This window comes from Oncorhynchus masou, unplaced genomic scaffold (assembly GCF_036934945.1).
Source record: "Oncorhynchus masou masou isolate Uvic2021 unplaced genomic scaffold, UVic_Omas_1.1 unplaced_scaffold_617, whole genome shotgun sequence".
NCBI lineage: Eukaryota > Metazoa > Chordata > Actinopteri > Salmoniformes > Salmonidae > Oncorhynchus > Oncorhynchus masou.
The window spans coordinates 399,034-404,216 of record NW_027012598.1 but is presented as its reverse complement, the minus strand read 5'-3'; positions in this window follow the sequence as shown (position 1 = coordinate 404,216).

The following is a 5,183-nucleotide window of genomic DNA, read 5'->3' as shown; positions in this document are numbered from 1 at the left end:
CGCGTGTGTTTTGACTGGGTTAAAGAGAGAGGGACGCAGCAGGCAGACCTACAGTAGTGACAGGCTGAGCATGAACAGTTTTTAAACACCTGCTATTTAAAGCGCAGCGCGTCCAGTGGAGTACAGCCGAGGGGGCCAGCAGAATTCCATCAAGGACCTGAAGACCGTTCCTCTCTGTCAGATTATGTGATTAGTGCTGGGATGAAACGAAACCCTGCTCTTTACAGAAGGTGGCACCACAGGTTCAAAAGTTGAGTGTCAAAATTCGTACATCTTTACTGGGTCCTGGAGTTTTTCCTGATCTAATGACATGGTCAGATAAAAGCCTACTGTACATGGTGGAGAAACAACCATAACTATAACTACTATAACCAGTCACTACCATTACTACTGTAGTCACTACCATTACTATAACCAGTCACTACCACTACTATAACCAGTCACTACCACTACTATAACTATAACCAGTCACTACCATTACTACTGTAGTCACTACCATTACTATAACCAGTTACTACCACTACTATAACCAGTCACTACCACTACTATAACTATAACCAGTCACTACCATTACTACTGTAGTCACTACCATTACTATAACCAGTTACTACCACTACTATAACTATAACCAGTCACTACCATTACTACTGTAGTCAATACCATTACTATAACCAGTCACTACCACTACTATAACTATAACCAGTCACTACCATTACTACTGTAGTCACTACCATTACTATAACCAGTCACTACCACTACTATAACCAGTCACTACCATTACTACTGTAGTCACTACCATTACTATAACCAGTCACTACCACTACTATAACCAGTCACTACCACTACTATAACCAGTCACTACCACTACTATAACCAGTCACTACCACTACTATAACTATAACCAGTCACTACCACTACTATAACTATAACCAGTCCCTACCACTACTATAACCAGTCCCTACCACTACTATAACTATAACCAGTCACTACCACTACTATAACTATAACCAGTCACTACCATTACTATAACTATAACCAGTCACTACCATTACTATAACTATAACCAGACACTACCACTACTATAACCAGACACTACCACTACTGTAACTATAACCAGTCACTATCACTACTATAACTATAACCAGACATGACCATTACTACTGTTGACACTACCACTACTATAACCAGTCACTACCACTACTACTGTAGTCACAACCACTAGTTTAACCAGTCGCTACTACTACTATAACCAGTCACTACCACTACTATAACTATAACCAGTCACGACCATTACTACTGTAGACACTACCATTACTATAACCAGTCACTACCACTACTATAACCAGTCACTACCACTACTACTGTAGTCACTACCACTACTATAACCAGTCACTACCACTACTATAACCAGAAACTACCACTACTATAACTATAACCAGTCACGACCATGACTAATGTAGACACTACCACTACTATAACCAGTCACCACCACTACTATAACCAGTCACTACCACTACTATAACCAGTCACTACCACTACTATAACCAGTCACTACCACTACTATAACCAGTCACTACCACTACTATAACTATAACCAGTCACTAACACTACTATAACTATAACCAGAAACTACCACTACTATAACCAGTCACTACCATTACTACTACTACTATAACTATAACCAGTCAGTACCATTATTTCTGCAGACACTACCACTACGATAACTATAACCAGTCACTACCACTACTATAACCAGTCACTACCACTACTATAACTATAACCAGTCACTACCATTACTACTGTAGTCACTACCATTACTATAACCAGTTACTACCACTACTATAACCAGTCACTACCACTACTATAACTATAACCAGTCACTACCATTACTACTGTAGTCACTACCATTACTATAACCAGTTACTACCACTACTATAACCAGTCACTACCACTACTATAACTATAACCAGTCACTACCATTACTACTGTAGTCACTACCATTACTATAACCAGTCACTACCACTACTATAACCAGTCACTACCATTACTACTGTAGTCACTACCATTACTATAACCAGTCACTACCACTACTATAACCAGTCACTACCATTACTACTGTAGTCACTACCATTACTATAACCAGTCACTACCACTACTATAACCAGTCACTACCACTACTATAACCAGTCACTACCACTACTATAACTATAACCAGTCACTACCACTACTATAACTATAACCAGTCCCTACCACTACTATAACCAGTCCCTACCACTACTATAACTATAACCAGTCACTACCACTACTATAACTATAACCAGTCACTACCATTACTATAACTATAACCAGTCACTACCATTACTATAACTATAACCAGACACTACCACTACTATAACCAGACACTACCACTACTGTAACTATAACCAGTCACTATCACTACTATAACTATAACCAGACATGACCATTACTACTGTTGACACTACCACTACTATAACCAGTCACTACCACTACTACTGTAGTCACAACCACTAGTTTAACCAGTCACTACTACTACTATAACCAGTCACTACCACTACTATAACTATAACCAGTCACGACCATTACTACTGTAGACACTACCATTACTATAACCAGTCACTACCACTACTATAACCAGTCACTACCACTACTACTGTAGTCACTACCACTACTATAACCAGTCACTACCACTACTATAACCAGAAACTACCACTACTATAACTATAACCAGCCACGACCATGACTAATGTAGACACTACCACTACTATAACCAGTCACCACCACTACTATAACCAGTCACTACCACTACTATAACCAGTCACTACCACTACTATAACCAGTCACTGCCACTACTATAACCAGTCACTACCACTACTATAACTATAACCAGTCACTACCACTACTATAACTATAACCAGACACTACCACTACTATAACCAGTCACTGCCATTACCACTACTACTATAACTATAACCAGTCAGTACCATTATTTAACCAGACACTACCATTACTACTCTAGAGACTACCACTACTATAACCAGTCACTACCACTACTATAACCAGTCACCACCACTACTATAACCAGTCACTACCACTACTATAACCAGTCACTACCACTACTATAACCAGTCACTACCACTACTATAACCAGTCACTACCACTACTATAACTATAACCAGTCACTACCACTACTATAACTATAACCAGACACTACCACTACTATAACCAGTCACTGCCATTACCACTACTACTATAACTATAACCAGTCAGTACCATTATTTAACCAGACACTACCATTACTACTCTAGAGACTACCACTACTATAACCAGTCACTACCACTACTATAACCAGTCACTACCACTACTATAACCAGTCACTACAACTACTATAACTATAACCAGTCACTACCACTACTATAACCAATCACTACTATAACCAGTCACTACCACTACTATATGTAACGGTGTTCTTCGTTTGTTGGAAGAGAGTCGGACCGAAATGCAGCGTGGTGGTTACTCATGTCTTTAATGAAGGAAAAACGGAACGATACATGAAATAGCTAATAAAAACAAAAAAACAACAAACGGAACGTGAAACCTATTACAGCCTATCTGGTGAACACTACACAGAGACAGGAACAATCACCCCCGAAATACACAGTGAAACCCAGGCTACCTAAATACGGTTCCCTATCAGAGACAACAAGAATCACCTGACTCTGATTGAGAACCGCCTCAGGCAGCCAAACCTAAACTAAACACACCCCTAATCAACCACAATCCCAATGCCTACAAAAACCCCAATACGACAACACAATAACATAAACCCATGTCACACCCTGGCCTGACCAACTAATTAACTAAAACACAAAATACTAAGACCAAGGCGTGACAGAACCCCCCCCCCCCCCCCAAGGTGCGGACTCCCGGACGCACCTCAAAACCATAGGGAGGGTCCGGGTGGGCGTCTGTCCATGGTGGCGGTTCCGGCTCGGGACGTGGACCCCACTCCATAAATGTCATAGTTCCTCCCCTTCGCGTCCTGAGATAATCCACCCTCGCCGCCGACCATGGCCTAATAGTCCTCACCCAGAACCCCACTGAACTGAGGAGTAGCTCGTGACTGAGGGGCAGCTCGGGACTGAAGCAGCTCGGGACTGAGGGGAAGCTCGGGACTGAGGGGCAGCTCGGGACTGAGGGGCAGCCCGGCACTGAGAGGAGGACCAGCAAGGCAGTTGAATCCGGCAGATCCTGGCTGGCTGGCAGTTCTGGCAGATCCTGGCTGACTGGCGGATCAGGAAGAGTCTGGCTGACTGGCGGATCAGGAAGAGTCTGGCTGACTAGCAGATCTGGAAGAGTCTGGTTGACTAGCAGATCTGGAAGAGTCTGGCTGACTAGCAGATCTGGAAGAGTCTGGTTGACTAGCAGATCTGGAAGAGTCTGGTTGACTAGCAGATCTGGAAGATCCTGGCTGACTGGTGGATCTGGAAGTCTGGTTGACTAGCGGATCTGGAAGAGTCTGGTTGACTAGCAGATCTGGAAGAGTCTGGTTGACTGGCAGATCTGGAAGATTCTGGTTGACTGGCAGATCTGGAAGATTCTGGTTGACTGGCAGATCTGGAAGATTCTGGTTGACTGGCAGATCTGGAAGAGTCTGGTTGACTGGCAGATCTGGAAGAGTCTGGCTGACTGGCAAATCTGGAAGAGTCTGGCTGACTGGCAAATCTGGCTGACTGGCAGATCTGGAAGAGTCTGGCTGACTGGCAGATCTGGAAGAGTCTGGCTGACTGACAGATCTGGAAGAGTCTGGCTGACTGGCAGATCTGGAAGAGTCTGGCTGACTGGCAGATCTGGAAGAGTCTGGCTGACTGGCAGATCTGGCTGACTGGCAGATCTGGAAGAGTCTGGCTGACTGGCAGATCTGGAAGAGTCTGGCTGACTGGCAGATCTGGCTGACTGGCAGATCTGGAAGAGTCTGGCTGACTGGCAGAGTCTGGCTGACTGGCGGATCTGGAAGAGTCTGGCTGACTGGCGGATCTGGAAGAGTCTGGCTGACTGGCGGATCTGGAAGAGTCTGGTTGACTGGCAGATCTGGAAGAGTCTGGCTGACTGGCAAATCTGGAAGAGTCTGGCTGACTGGCAAATCTGGCTGACTGGCAGATCTG